Source organism: Oryctolagus cuniculus, chromosome 4 (genome assembly GCF_051225735.1).
Source record: "Oryctolagus cuniculus isolate XC-2025 breed Fujian yellow rabbit chromosome 4, ASM5122573v1, whole genome shotgun sequence".
NCBI classification, from domain to species: domain Eukaryota; kingdom Metazoa; phylum Chordata; class Mammalia; order Lagomorpha; family Leporidae; genus Oryctolagus; species Oryctolagus cuniculus.
In genome coordinates, this window is record NC_142870.1 from 112,687,096 (window position 1) to 112,701,046 (window position 13,951).

Genomic DNA, 13,951 nt, shown 5'->3' on the forward strand with positions numbered 1-13,951 from the left:
TCTTTAGGGAACAATGCCTGATTTTCTTTTGTCAGGAAGCTATGTAAATCTTCCTAAAAGGATTACCTAACATTCAATTTGTCTTTCATTTGCATTATATTAATATTTTAGTGCTATCTATACAAACAGATTCTTGAATATCTTAAGGTTTAAAGCAGATGTATAACGGAATCATCAAATTTTACAGAAAAATATTTATACAAGTGGCCTTTTACCCAAAGATAACATTGGTCTCCAAGGAATGCCTTTAGAAAGTTGAAATTTGGTAATCTTCTATCAAATAAAACAAAAACCCAAAACCCCAATTAAACACACAAAACACCAGCAGCAAGTTTATAGAAGGAGACAAACAAAATTTAAAGTTAACATGGTTTTAATCAGACTATGACAGAGCCTATAGACAGATATGCAAAAGTCATTTTCAAATCTCTGTTCCCTGCTCCCGGCTCCACCTAATCACAGAGATGAAAAGTCCTTCCTGTCTCACAGCCCTTAATCCTAGTGGTAGCCACATGACACGGGTCAGGAAGTGCACAGTGGGCTTTTGCTGGAAGTCTTCGGGAAAGATTTTATCTCCTAATTAAGAGAAAGACTCAATAGGTATAGCCAGTCCACCTTCTTCTTTCCTTCAACTAGAATGTGATATCTAGAATAGCAGAAGCAACTATCTTACAGAAAGCTCTAAATTCTAGAATTTAGAATTCTTATTCTAGAAAAATAAACCCTATTGTTTTATGTTAGTGTGCCTAAAACTTGCAGCTGAAAGCACTGCTAAGTGATGTATAATTTAAAGCTACTTTTAAAATTATTATTCAGTTTGGAGTCACATAATGTAAGGAATAAAATGCTTTTAAGATGATCCTGAAGTTTCCTTTCCCAATCTTTTAAAATGTTAATTTTATTAATATTATTAGGGCTTTACAAACATAGCAGAAACTTTGAAATACAGAATTACTTTTCTTACTTCAATGTGATACACATTATGCTCAAGAATTCATCATATGACTTTTAAAATGTTCCTGATTTAACCCAAACAAAAATTATTCCAATGTTAAGTAGCTGTGAGAATGATAGTACTGTACAAATGTCATCTGGTATTATATGTAAAAGGACTTATGATATAAGATAGTTTTAATCTTCCCTAGACATGGAATATATGATTTACTATCTGTAAGCAATTTAGGATACTAGGCAGTGGTTCTTAACTGGAAGGTTGATTTCTCTTAATAAACATTAATTGCTTAAATGATCTTAAAATACTTTGTGAAGTACACAAAAATTAAACATCATAATACAATATGTATATCAAATTACTGATAGGTAGGGGGAAAGCCAATCAAATTAGCTTTTCAGGTTAAGTACGGTTAAAATACCTAAAAGCAAACAACAAAACTTAGGTTATCTAGAAATGACAGAAGTAATCAATATGGATAAAATATCAGAAGTGTTCCAGTGAGCTCTTCCAGCTGCACTGAAAAAAATCCAAGATGCTGGGGAGAAATGGACTACAAGTTGATTAGTACTCATTGAATTACTAGGTTGTGCTGTATAAATCACTTTGTGACATTTGAGCTCCTGCTACTGGGAACTCTGGTGTGAGATATGTCTGGGAAAAACAATACACTTAGGAAAATGAGGTTATTAAATCAAAATAAATTCCATCAGCTTTCTTTTGCACACTAAATTAAGAGCTGTGAGGAGCTCAGAAGGTTCTTTTCCTAAATCGAACCAGAAGGGGGCCTCCAAGCAGTGGCCGGAGCTGCAGGAACCACGCAAGCTTCAGCAGTTCAGCTGCACTGAAGGCCAGCAGTGAGGGCCATTAACACCTGCTTTTAAAATGTATCTCTTCCCTAAAATGGCCCAAAGATGAAATATACCCTTGTGACTCAGGTTTATTAACCATTAGTAACTATTTAACTAAAAATAGAACATTCAATACCAGTTAATTTTTAGTTAAGATAAAGCCTCATACTACTTTCATCTGTTTTTTTCTGTCTTTATTTCTATGTGTTAGGTAAAAAAAGGCATAAAAAAGTATGTGTATAGCAGATGTTACTTAAAGTCAGCAGAATTTTAGATGCAAAGACAGAAGAGACCACCAAAATTCCAATGGTATCCAATGAGTAAATCTGTATCTAAAGCACATATATGGATACAAGACTGCAGTTAATAGCATTCTTTGCTCTATTCATTCAGAACTATAATATCAGCAACTGTTGTGGGCATAGGACTAAATCTGGTCCTAAAATATATGTCTGAGAAAAATTCATTCTTCTAGTTGTACTTGTTTGTAAAATTGATGCTTCATTACAGGTTGCCAAACAGTTAAACCGCTGCAACCTACACAATGTGGACCATGTGTAAGACTCTCAAGGTTAAGTCCAAAGGTCAGTGAATCTCAGTTTTAAAGAGACTACGTATCTGGTGAAGAAGACAGTTATGAACTCAGCTAACTACACAAAGCACAGTGCTAACCATTCAGAATAAAGCCAAAGGAATATGAACGAGGAAGATTAATCATCAGTTCTCAACCAATCCGTAACCATCAGCATGCTAGTATTAAGTAAGCTAAAAAAGCAAACAAAAACAGTGAAATATCTGCCTCTATTAATTTCACTAGAAAGAATTAAAGAACAGTGAACTAGAACTGTTCAGGTCTTCAAATCATGAGGGAGAAAACATACTGAATTCTTAATTCTAACACTAGTCAGATTAATTTACTTCTGGAAGGTCAAATGCAAAAACAATAAATGCCCAACTCCACATGCACTTAAACAAAATCAGTCTAACGTCTTTTATGGTAGAGGCTTAACAGAAAAATTAAAGGACAAATTCAGTATTTATAGAATGAAATATGCTTTCTCAAGGTAAGCTTCAATAAACATAGCATCTCCAGTGACCTAAGGTTAAATGGTGGTAAGGCCACGTCTGTGATTCCCTGGCTATATAATGTAGACCTAGGATGCCACCAGTAGGAGAGCCCTTTCCTCTCATCCATGTTCCCTATCTCTGAGATGAATCTAAAAATACTGACACTCAATGTTATGATGTCTTCATGGTACTCACACTCTGAATCAAATTTTGTTCAATCAATACTTTTGCAAAAGTTAAGTAGAACAGGACATTCTCAGAAAGACTTAAGCATAGTAATCCTTCTGTGAGGTCAACTGACTCTGGTCTATCAAAGTGCAAAATATATCAAGGTATACATTATTGTTGGCCAACAGCTCTAATTCAGTAAGTGGTTATGCTGAGCATGACATAAAATGCTCAAGACTAGCCAGAGAGAAAACATATGTGGTCTCCAGAAGCTAATAATTTTGTTACATGAAATACATTTTCCAAACTTTAAAGACTAAATTCTTGAAATATTAAAGGTAAGATTAAAAACAAAACAAAACAAACAAAACAGTTGATCATGATTCCTTTAATCTTTTGAATTTACAGAAAGCAAGAAGGAAAGAAAGGAAGGGATGGAAAAAATTCAAGAAGAAAAGGGCAGGAAAACAACAGAAAATCAAAGGAAAGGGCTCTCTGGCTCATTCTTCTCTGGTTCAAATATCTCTGTTATAAGATGGAAAACACTACTTCAGCTTTTCACTTCATTTTCACATTTTTCTGAATAATGTTTTACTTACAACTGAATGCATACATATAGAATCTTTAATACTTTAATAACCTATGATTACTCAAAATCTAAAGAATTAATATCACTCTGATTCCAGCTAAAATGAAAATTCTGAAATAATGTCTCCAGCCACGGGATGTAGTCTCTAGAGATCAATGATTGGAATGAAAAGGGCATGGAATCCCTCATAGGCATTTAACAAAAAGTATCACATCTCTTTTCATTCTTGCTGAGGGTATGTTTCTCAGCTTTCTTCACGTCTATCCTCCTGTCTCTCCTCACCAAAACCCTTAGAATTTGACCACTTAGAGCTTGTTCTTTTATGCTGCATGCATCAGTGAATCCTCCTGTTAGAAACCTATGCTACTCAATTATTTTTACTCAATAAGCTTTGAGTCAGAATTTTAAATTGAAAGATGAATCCAAGATATACTGTAATTTGAAATTAACCAAGTTTTGGATAAAGAATAACATCAGAGCAATTTGCATTCAAGAGAGACATTCTGTACTCTGTGGCTTTTCCTTCTCTACATATCATATATTCACTGATAGACAAATGTAGCAGCAAAAATCAAGAAAATATGTAAATATGCTTTTAACATAGGTATTATTTTATATATACTTATAAAGTGATATATAGTGAACTTCTCAACATCAATCAAGAAAAGTTGAAGATGGAATGTGAATATCAATTAAGATCAGTCAAGAGTTCAAGGTAATAAACAAATGTCTAAGCACCATACACTGCTAATGTTTTTCTCTCACATAAAAGCATGATCTTCTTACTCTCAAAAGATACAACAACCCAATTTCTCTAATTGACACAATAAAAAGGATCAAAACCTTGGAAAAACGTGAAAAATTCAGTACCTTAATACTACAAACTCATCCCTTTCTGATGAGATTCTTATCTTTTTATATACCTCAGAGCAGAAGACCTGTAAAGAGTTGGGTTTCAAAGTATATCTGAATTTCAACCTTTGTGATACTTATTTTCTATTCATATGCTTGGTTATTGTCAACAAAACTCTTGCAAAAATATCTTTTGACAAAGGCTTTGTAAGAATTCCGTTGCCAGTATAAAATGAATTATCATTACTATTACTAATACATGAGAGAAATAACCTGGCTACAGTTAATATTGAGTTTAATAAAATGAATTAGTAGTACAGACTACAAGAGAATAGAAGATTCTGATTCAGGACAATCCACTTAATCACAAATAACAAGGACAAATGTGATCTTTTTGCAAGCCTCACTAAACCCTAGTACCCAGTTTTTCCTACCAAAATAATTTTACAGAGTCATAGCAGCTATGTGGATTAATAAGATTCTCCAATGGTGTAGCAAAGATAAAAATCTGACTCTTACCATGGCTGCTAATTTTAGTGGCTACAGTGGCTTTTTCATTCTCCTAAGCTCTTTGTTGCTGCTAATACTTACCTGATCAGCTCCGGGTCAATCTAAGAGCAGCTATTTTGCTAAGATTTGTCTGTCTCCATAGTTCTGCAGTGTGAGTGTGGGAAAGATGGAGTATGTATATACTGGTAAGTCACTTAAGCTTTTCAGTAGTAGCACTCAGTAGGACTGAACTTTAAACAGAGAATTCCTTTGAGCCATTTCTTTTCAAAAACAAATGTGTGCAGTACAAAAATAAAATTGAAAATCCTAGGTAAATCAGGAAAACTGGAAAATAAAAGATAATTACTCCATTTTATTGACCCTAGTTCAAAAAAACCTAGATGAAAGTATTCCCAGACTGAAATATACAACTATCACAGTAAAGGCATTTCAGAACAAAATGTGCTGCAATACCCTACTATGATTAAAAGCCATGTAATCTGGGGAACTCTGTAACAAAAAGAAAATGAAAAATGAACTCACCAGATAGATCCTACTACTTTTCTAAAGAGAAAAGCCTGCAATTTTTGTCAGTTACACAAAGCTAGATGCACCTTTTATCTTCAGCATATTTCCATCTACACCATATTTCCACCCATAAGTACTATTATAATTACACTCAAAGAAATATACACATGGCTTAATTCTGAGAATAAACTCTTATTTTATGATGTTTTTAACCTGAACCCATCATAATTCATACAAAGGGTAAACATTTAGCACGTATGCACTAAACACAGAAAAGATCCTCAGACAGCTTTCCTTGTCCTCTTGTTTTCTGAAATGTACACATATCACTGGACACAAATGAGCGAATAAGGAGCAGCAATGATGTACACCATATGTTCCCACTGTAGGCTGAGTCCAGGTCTTTGTTCCAATATTCCAGAGTCGCTGGAAGGAAAGCTAAGTGCCCATCCACTAAAACACATTTTTACACTATTACTGGCAAAAGTTATACTTCCCACAGGTTCAGGGAGCACCCATCCTATCCCGCTGTTCCTGACTGCATTAGCTTAATACAGATCTCGGAATTCTACGGACCTGCATTACAACCACCTTGGATAACAGGTCCGCAGCGGACAATCTCAGCATCCAACGTACCCGCAGACGCTGAAGAAGAACGCAAAGTTATTTTCTAGGGATACAGTTCGGAAGTAATTCTGTATCAACGACGAGACGTTTGCTTTTCATCAGCTACGTACCGATCCAGAATACCGTCCACCCTGTCCTCAATCAGTAGGGGTTCCCTTAATCTTGAGACCTCCCACAACAGTTTGAATCGTGCAACTCAAACCAAAAACACTAACCACACCCTTTATACCCAGGGTCAAGCGACCTTTCTTTCTTTTTTTTTTTTTTCCTCCTCAAAGTCCAAAAATGTGCATCTTTCACCCGAAAGGGTTTGCCCCGGTTTTTCCAGCCGAAGGCAGACGGTCTGAGCTGTGCCCTGCTGCAACTGCTGTGCAAAGACGCTTCCTCCCGGGCAGTGTGCGGACGCCCCGGAAAACGCGCCCACGCTTACCTCCCGCACACCTGCCACCCTCGGCGGACGGCTGGAGCTGAGGCTCGAAGGGACTGCACTCCGCTCAGCTCCCGCTCCTGCTCGGGTCTCTCCCGGGAAACTACGGTCCAGGCTGCGCCTTCGGCTTCCACCGGGACCCAAGCTCCGCCTCTCCCTCCTCCAGTTGGCGAACTGGGCAGCTGTTGCTCCTCCCCCTGCTGTTCCTGCTGCTGCCGCCCGGGTCCCTGCCCGCTCCCTGCACTTTGGAAGCTGCTCCAGCCGCTTCCCTCGTACCGGGGGTCCCCCTTTCCTCCCACCCTCTCCCCGCTCTCACACCTGGACTTGTTCCCTTGCCGCGCCCTGGCGCCTCCGCAGGTAGCCCAGGCTCAGCCCATCGCTCCCCAACCTGCGGGTCTGGGGCTTGGCGGAGCTGCTTATCCCGGCCGCGGAGCGTCCCCGCACTCCCTGCACTCCAGGCTCCCTCTCTGCCCGCGCTGCAGACCCATTCCACCGGCCCCACGTTCCCTACCTCGGGCCCCCCCACCCGCTTCCGTCTTCTCCTCCGGCAGCCCGCCCCCTCCTTGGGTGAGGCGCCTACGGGGCCGACCCTGCACCCTGATTGGCGCAGGTGAGAGCCGGCCCCGCCCTTCCTCCCCTAGCCTGGCACCCTCTCTCTCCCTCTCACCTCCTCCCGCAAAGGCCGGGAACTCTCCTACTATTGGCTACGAGTGTCCCCACCCATCGCCTTAGGCTCTGCCGTATGGCCTGCCGGGAAGTGTAGTCCTAGGAGCGCAGGAATTGCAGACGACGCCGGCGAGCGAGACTACGAGTCCCCATAGGCCACTGCGCCTCTCCGGCTGGGCAGGATTCCGGACAACGCCTGGTTCCTCTCGGGTCCTTCCGGCGTCGCCGGAGTGAATTGATCCGGGAGTTGAAGAGGGCTCCAAAGGTGGGAAGTGAAGTCAGTGCCTCAGTTGCCGGTAAGGTGCGGGTGTTCTGCCCCTATCCCCGTGTCTCCGCGCGCGGTGGAAGAGGTCTGGGGTCACACAGGGGCCGGGGCTGAGGCACTCGGGCTTGGTACTGGCTGGCGGAGCGGACGGGGCTGGGAGCGGGGCCCTATGGGCGTAAGCGAGGTTACCCTACGCGAGTGGCGTAAAGCGGGTTTGTAAATGCCGCCTGCCCGCCCCGCTCGGGCCTGGACGCCTCCAGGAAGTGTGCTCTAGGTGGGGGCGGAGGGGAAGGGCGAGGTTGGCCTCTGGTTCCCCCCGAGAGGAGAGAGGGCGGATGTGCCTGGGGTGGGGTCCTCCGAAGGTGTGGCTTGGGGCAGGAGAGGTGAGGCTGCTGTTTCCCCCTGGCTTCGTAAGTGTGGCTGGGGAAGGAGGGGTTGCTTGGAAGTCTTCGCTCCGGGGTGACTGGGGTTATGCCCTTTGAAGGAAAAGGAGAACGGAGTAGGAAGAGTCAAATGTTGACAGATCGGCGGATTCTGAGTGTTTTGAGATGGGGTCCCTGAGCAGAACCGCTCGACCCTGTTGAGGGTGTGATACCCAAGATAGGTTTGTTTACGGCTGGAACTGCTTTCGAAGAGCTTTCCCGTCAGGATGCTGTTGAAGAAATTGAGGGAGTAAATGACGTGCCCAAGGTCACACAGGCAGGGACTTGGTCCTGAACAGGACAGAGATGCCGGCGGAGTCACAAAGTGCGGAGACGGGCCGTGTTTCTTGAGGAAGGTGGAGGAAGTGACACAGTAATGGTATTTTATGGATTTCTAAGAAGCTATGAGTGATTGAAGGGTGACTTTTTTTTTTCCTCTCTCTCTCTCTTTTTTTTCTAAACTGGGGTGAAATTCCTCACTGAAGCACTTTCTCTGACCTTTTTGAAAAGTAAAAAGGATCAGTATCAGTTACGTATTTTGTCCTTTATTGGGGCTATATTAACGATCGACTTCTCCCACAGTCCATTTTTAAAAGTAGATAGTGAAATAGGAGAAAGTCATTTAAACAGTGTATTCCATCCTTACTGTGAAAAGGATATATTCTTTCCCTTCCTGCCTTAGGTGGTTTTTCCACTCTCATGTTGTAAAACTGAGAACAGTGGGGATGGAATTCTTTAACAAAACTTACTGTACACTTTTTTTTTGTTTCAAATAATGCAGCATTAAGGAGAGTTTAGTGTGCTCATTACTAGAAAAGAAGATAACATTGCATTTCTTGGAGGTAACATATTTTTGAGATTCATTTGCTTTTCCCCTCTTTGATTCTGTGTGTGTGTGTGTAAATAAAAGAATGAGGCTCTTACATATTTTAATTTTCTCAGCATCATCTGTGACTTTTTAAATTTTTTTAAAGATTTATTTTTATTTATTTGAAAGAATTACAGAGAGAGGTAGAGACAGAGAGAGAGGTCTTCCATCCAACAGTTCACTCCCCAGATGGCTACAACCACTGGAGCTGTGCTGATCTGAAGCCAGGAGCTTCCTTCAGGTCTCCCACGTGGGTGTAGGGGCCCAAGGACTTGGGCCATCTTCTACTGCTATCCCAGGCCATAGCAGAGAGCTGGATTAGAAGTGGAGCAGCTGGAACCAGAACTGGCACCCGTATGGGCTGCTGGCGCTTCAGGCCAGGGCTTTAATCTGCAGCGCTACAGTGCCAGCCCCTATCTGTGACTTTTAAGTCATTCTTAGTTTGTATTAAAGAATGGAAAAGCAGGACACATTTCATATGGAGTAGAAACTAATGCACCTCTCCCAGTCTTATCTCCTGTAATTGTTACGACCCAGGACAGCTCCTCAGTATTAATACTGAATAGTTTTTTTTTTTTTAATAGAAATGTAGGAATATGTTCATTGATGTCAGGATTTTTTCACATTAAGTTTATATTCATAAATATTCTATTTGCAGTTGGCAATCATCTGTCATGGTTTATTGTTATCTAAGTTGATCATTGAAATACATTGTATTTTGAACACACTATAAATATTAATGTTAGCAATGTGTGTAATTTTTAAATGCAGCAATATTTTCTAGGATCAAATGTATCATATTCCCATATTATGGAAGTTAAGATGGTCTGGAAATTGATACAACTTTAAAATGGAAGGAGAGGTATGATAGTATAGAATCAAGTGAAATCGAGAATAATAAGCACCATAAGCAAAATAGTGCACCTGTAAGGAAGAGTCAACCAAACAGGTGGAAAATTGTGTGGAGTTAACTGGCTTTGTGTCAAATTAGAAAGGTGAAGTAGTTTAAGTAGACCATAGATGCATTAGTAAGTGGTGGTAAGCAAGAATGTTAATACATTTTCTAGATGGCAGTGTAAATATTTGCTTTTGTTGGGCACGGTGTGAAATGAGTTCTGACTTTTGGCATGCAGCTGTGTGGTTATGAAAAGAGTTTTTGAACTAGAGAAATTCTGGAAATAAGTGAAGTTAATATAATTTACTTGTTCAGCATATATCAGTTTTTGTTCTTGGTTCAGTTTACCATGAATTTTTCTGTATCTCTGAGATTCATTTCAGTTTTGATATTTCACCTCTGCTGGAATGTCATTGGAATGTTTCTCTTACATTTATCATCTTCCGGCCACATGCTTGAGTACAGTGATCATTTGCATATTGGATAATTAAGAGAGTTCACAGAGTGATGTGTGCATCTGTGTGCACTTTACTGTTATCCACATTTGTTCTCATTTTGGGGTTTACAAATAGAAGAAGAGAGGCCATGTTGTATTTATCACTGTAGTCTCAGTAGATGGCATAGGTTGAGTGCCTTTTTAAAAAGACTGAAGAGATTCAGTTGGGTTTACTTGCTCAAGGTCATGTAGCTGGTAACTGGTGGGAACAAGGCATGGGTAATCTGGATCTTCTAACTGCATCTTTAATATTATGGAATAGGACTTAGTTTCTGAGATTATTTCCTTTTGGTGAGAAAACACATAACGTGACTTAAATGTTCAAAGGTTATAACCCTTTTGACTCTTATTTACTGTTGACAATATGCTTTGATTTCCAGCCTTTCTCATTTGTCAGCCCTTTCAGTTACTAAATACTTAAGTCCTTACTGACTTCAGGGCCTTTGCACATGTTTTGTTTCACTGCCTGGACTGTTCTCAAATCTGACCAAATCCTAGACACTTTTCAAGTTTCATTTTAAATGTCATTCCTAAAGGGAGCCTTCCCTAACCTTGAACTGCTCCTTTCCAAAACCAGAATAGGTCTCCACTGTATCTTCACTATACTCTGTACTGCTTTGTGGCATCATCACAAGAGGATCTTAATTATTTCTGATTTATTTGGTAAATATTTGTTTCTCTCACTGGACTTTAAGCTACCTGAGCAGGGCTCTCTGATTTGTCGTGTATCCTACTCCTGTACTTAAATGGTACATGGCACGATGTAAGTGTTCAGTAAATATTTGCTGAATGAATAAATGAGTATATTCATTCACAGTGTTTCTGTCACTTTGCTAGAAACAGAAATTCAGAAATGAATAAAAGAGATAAGCTTCCTGCCTACATAAAGGATTGAAGCATGTGGGAACATGCTTAAGAAATTTAAAGAATAGATACAAAGGCGTTCTTTACAGATATTTAATAAAAATTTTAGAATGATCTTCATTTTGTATTTGAGGTTTCTGAAATCAGGATAGGGAGCTTTCTGTATGGAAATGATGGTGCTTTTTCCCTTGTCTCTTTATCTTTTTGTTTGCTTGCTTGTTTGCTTGTTGTTAACTATCTTCCTGTCAATTTTATATTTATTAATCACTTGCTTTCTGTAAGGTGACTTTGTGAAATTGAGTATTTCTTGTTTCAGAGTAACTTGTATATTGGGCTTCTTGAAAAAATTCATTACTATTGAGAGGATCTTCAGGTAATGTATTATTTGCCTTAAGTCAAGAGACTTAAGGAATACATTTTGTTAGGTTTTGGTTTTGAAAACAAATTTTATAGCCTGTTACAGTACCACAGTAATGGAAGAAATTCAACAGCCCTAATTTGCTGTAGCCTTATATATATTCGTGGATTTTCTGATTCACTTTTCCATAAGATACTGAAAAAGCGATTGTTGGTATTTGGCTTCAAAATTGATAACCCTCCCCGTTTTTGTTACTGAATATAATTCTTTACTAAGTCTTAAACTTAACTTTCTTAAAAGTCAATTCTAATGTCATTTGGATGGTGGATAAAATTTTCGTATTTACTTAGCATACCCAGTATGTGGAAGATAGAACTGATGTACTATTTTATTTTATTTTTTTAAGATTTTGTTTGTTTATTTGAGAGAGAGTTAAAGAGAGAAGGAGAGACAAAGAGAAAGGTCCTCCATCTGCTGGTTCACTCCCCAAATGGTTGCAACAGCCAGTGCTGGACCCATTCAGAGCCAAGAGCCCCTTCCAGGTCTCCCACAGGGGTGCAGAAGTGCCCAAGCGCTTGGGTCATCTTTCACTGCTTTCCCAGGCCATATGCGGAGAGCTGGATTGGAAGAGGAGCAGCCAGGACAGGATCTATTGCCCATATGGGATGCCAGCACTGCAGGTGGAGGCTTAGTCCTCTATGCCATAGTGCCAGCCCTTCATGTACTACTTCTTATATTCATGTTATTGTAGTGTTAAAATTATTTTGATAGGTAATGTTACTAAGATTTTAGACCAGTTCTCTGTTAAATAATTGTTTCCCTGTAATATATAAACTAAAAGTGATGTAGAATTTAAATAGTGTGATTATGTATGTTACTGCCTTTGTAATGTCAAAGTTGCAGTCTTAGAGGCTTATGCTTTAGGACTGTATATTCATGCATGAACACACAGTGTAAAAAATGAAAGCATCTTTATTGCAGCAATGAGAAAAATTTTATTTGCTGACCATAAGCAGTGTGGTTTGGTGGTTCATTTTTGTTTCTATGAAGTTGTTTTCTCACTTACCCTAAAAAATTTAAATATAACTTGGGTATATTGTGATGTTAATATCTTATTTTTTCAAGGTAACCCTTCGTTTTTGACATGGATAACCAGATTTGTAACTACCTAAAAATGATTTGAATCTCTTCAATTTTATTCTTACACTGTTACCTAGAATTAGATGTTGCTATATGGGTTATAGAAGAGAGAGGAAATGGAGAGAAAGGAAATAGAGCAAACCGAGGACTTACTGGGTAACAAGAGTGGAACATATAAAATGGTAGTCATTGCCACTTAGTCAGACCAGTCCCTTGGAAATAAGTTTGCCAGAGGTAAGTCTAAGTTGCATAGTAATAATCCTTGGGTTCATCCACTTACCATGTATTTATTGAGTATATAGTATGTGTGAAATTACCTTAAATCTACATTGGAAAGAACTGGTATCTGATACCTTGGCCAGAAGTTAGGAAGTAATAGCTGAGTGACTGGCCTCATGCTGAGGTTTTTAAGTGATGTCATGTAATTTTACAATCCTGTGAGGTAGAGCACTATTATCCCCATTTGTAAATGAGGAAACTACATTCTTTCTGTCTCTCTCTCTCACTGTCCACTCTGCCTGTCCAAAAAAAAAAAAAAGAGGAAACTACAAAGAGGTTAAAGGACTTGCTCAAGGTCACAAGACCAGTAATTGCTTTGGAATTAGGGTTTGAATCTAGGCTGCTGACTCAAGAGATCATGTTTTTAGCCATTGTAGTAAACATGATGTTAGTGATCGAATTCCATTGGAGACAGTTAACCTTAGTATTGCGGTGACAGACTATCTTTATTGTAGCGGGCAGATATTCCTTACTATTCAAACTTGACTTTTAATCTGTTGACTGACAGCCTTAATGTAGACAGTTTTTCTTTATGGTTGGAATAGATTAGTTTTCCTTTCAATGCTATGTGAAGTACTTGACTTGTTACTCAGACCATGTTAGAAAAGAAATGCATATATTATACATGTAGTTAGTCATAGTTGCTGTGTGAGCTGTTCACTATGAGAGGTCCAGTGGCTTTCAGTCTGTTAGGCGTGTAGCAGATCCATGTGTCTTTTAACTTTCTCATTCTGGGACTGATGGAATGGAATTAGTATCACCTATATACTTCAGTGTTTTTCTTTTTTGTCTTCTATAAAAAAATTTTGTACCTTGAACTTGTATAAGTTATGTAAGTGAGTGTATAACATCACACAGATGTGCTCCCTGGAGTCTTAGACAACACAGCATCCTGACATGTCATTGTATTTCTTTGCTGTCTATTCCCTGCAAGACTGTACATCCTCAAGGGCGTGGACTACATCTGACTTTTCATCACGAAGTCTCCAACACCTTTGCTGACTTTGACTATGCAGAGTACTATGCTACATGTTAAGAAATACAAAAATTAATAAAATTTCTCTTTGTGGAGTTTATACTTTACTAGATAAAAAAAAAAGGGGGATGGAAGTTCATCGTATGGGCATTTAGCCTTTCTCATTTGATA

The 13,951-nt window shown here is 39.3% G+C and overlaps 2 protein-coding genes across 7 annotated transcripts in view; one reads left to right on the forward strand and one right to left on the reverse strand.

The window, feature by feature from the left end:
* SERPINI1 (serpin family I member 1) overlaps positions 1 to 7,170 on the reverse strand; it is an 89,136-nt gene extending 81,966 nt beyond the window's left edge. The window contains exons 1-2 of one of the 4 annotated variants that reach the window (XM_089331004.1): positions 7,063 to 7,085; positions 6,074 to 6,142 (exon numbers count right to left, since the gene is read on the reverse strand). The gene's annotated coding sequence lies outside the window, so the exon portion shown is untranslated. Of the gene's footprint in view, positions 1 to 6,073; positions 6,143 to 6,554 lie in introns of all 4 variants that reach the window. The other 3 variants (XM_070073192.2, XM_008266443.5, XM_070073195.2) reach the window with 3 other exon arrangements.
* Positions 7,171 to 7,425: 255 nt separating this feature from the next.
* Positions 7,426 to 13,951, forward strand: part of PDCD10 (programmed cell death 10) — a 46,678-nt gene continuing 40,152 nt past the window's right edge. For 2 of the 3 annotated variants that reach the window (XM_089331005.1, XM_008266442.5), the window contains exon 1: positions 7,426 to 7,513. The gene's annotated coding sequence lies outside the window, so the exon portion shown is untranslated. Of the gene's footprint in view, positions 7,514 to 7,767; positions 7,866 to 13,951 lie in introns of those variants that run through there. The other variant, XM_070073197.2, reaches the window with a different exon arrangement.